The sequence below is a fragment of the Octopus bimaculoides genome, chromosome 2, assembly GCF_001194135.2.
Source record: "Octopus bimaculoides isolate UCB-OBI-ISO-001 chromosome 2, ASM119413v2, whole genome shotgun sequence".
Classification (NCBI taxonomy): Eukaryota; Metazoa; Mollusca; class Cephalopoda; order Octopoda; family Octopodidae; genus Octopus; species Octopus bimaculoides.
Genome location: NC_068982.1, coordinates 180,986,565 through 180,988,598, shown reverse-complemented (window position 1 = coordinate 180,988,598; position 2,034 = coordinate 180,986,565).

Here is a 2,034-nt window from a genome sequence, read left to right as displayed (position 1 = left end):
TATATATATATATATATATATACATGCATATATATATATATATATATATACATGTGTGTGTGTGTGTGTGTGTGTGTATGTATACACATACATATGCGCATATGTATAAATATATACAGATAAAGATAAGGATACACATAAATTTACATACATATATATATGTATATATATATATATGTCTGTGTGTGTATATATGAATATATATATATAGATGTATATATACATATATGCATACATGCATACATACATACATACATATATGTTTGTGTAATTGTTTATGGACGTGTGTGCAATTCAGTGTACGTCAATATTTCATAAATAAATTTTTCTTTTGTGTGGAACTATGTGAAACTTTTGTAAAGTCGCCATGATGGTGTGTAGACTAGAATTTCCAGGAAGCAGTCATGTCATAGTGACAGTAACTGTTTATCAAGCTGCATAAAAATTAATTTTTTAAACGGTGGAAACAAAATTGATTTGCATTAACACAAAATAATTTATCGGAGTACAGTTCTCACAGATGGTAGAAGTTTCATTGGTGGTACTATATATGTGCAATATCATTTACAACAAAGAGGAAAGAAGCTCACGCATATGAATACGTGTGTTGTCTGTGTTCGTCTATGTGTGTATTGTTTGCTTATTTATTTAAGATGTACTACTATACGTGCTAATACCACCCTTACTATAACTATTACAACAACTATCATTAACAATATTCATCTCTAATTTTGTCTCAAGGCCAGTAATTTTGTCGGAGACTCTAAGTCCTTTACATCGATCTCAGCTCTCAAATGGTACTTATTTTATCCATCACAAAACCTGAAAGGCAAAGTCGTCGGTGGCGGCATTTAAACACAGATCCTAAGGTCGGAAGAAATGCTGCTGAACACCTTTCTGTTGCGGTAACAGCTGTGCCAGTTATCCGCCGTAACTATCTATAATACATTAAAAGTGAAGTTCAATATTGCTTGTTTGCAATGTTACACAGCCAAATCGGAAAATACTTCGAAAGTAAGGTGCGCCTGAATGTGAATACGACTGGAATAAAACAACTTTCACGTAAACTGGACCAGTAGTTATTTAGATATTCGGGGGTTTGAGGCATAAATACTCCAAAAGCGGTGCATAATGGGAAAATACTCTGAAAATAACTTAGCCATGGGAGGTAAGAAATTCTATCGTTTCCATAAGACATATTGTGTTGGGCTTAATATTTTTAAGTGGAAATGACTTTAAAAATACGGTAAGTATTTCGAGTGCATTCAACGTATCTCATCTCCAAAGATTTGGCTGCCATTTCTAGCACTCCCTGCCAAAATGTAACAGCTATTTGCGATAAAGAACCCCAAATGCCCGGTTCGTGGAAGCAGAGCGTGCAAGAAATAATAGCCAAATCTTACCTTTTCTGGGGAAAGGAGACATTTACTCGTGATTTCGGTGTCACATTCGTTGAAAGCATACGAAATAACATGGAAGTGAAAATGAAAAATCTCCACGAAACAAAACTCCGTTGCTGGAAACTCAGACTACCCGGTGACCCAACATGTGAGTGGTAGTCTGGTTATTAATAATAATCCTGTTGTTGTGCGGCGAACTGGTAGAATCGTTAGCACTCAGGGCAAATTGCTTAGTACCATATCATCATTCTTTACATTGTGAATTCAAATTCCGCCGCCGAGGTTGACTTTGTCTCTCATCTTTTCGGGTTCGACGAAAGAATACCAGTAGAGCATTGCACGTCGATGCAGCCATCTTACTCGCTCCCCAGAAGTTATTGGTCTTGTGCCAGAATTTGAAAGCAACATTCATGTTGTAATTATTTTTTTTGGTATCATTATTGTCAATTAAGAATTTGAACTGTCAGAATCGTTAGTACACCGGGGACGAAGTTAACTTTGATTCTTTCGGGGTCGATAAAATAAGTACCAGTCAATGACTGGGGTGGATGTAATTGACTCATGGCTTCACTCGAAATTGCTGGCCTTGTGTCAAAATTTGAAACCGATATTATTATTGTTAACAGCGAATGTA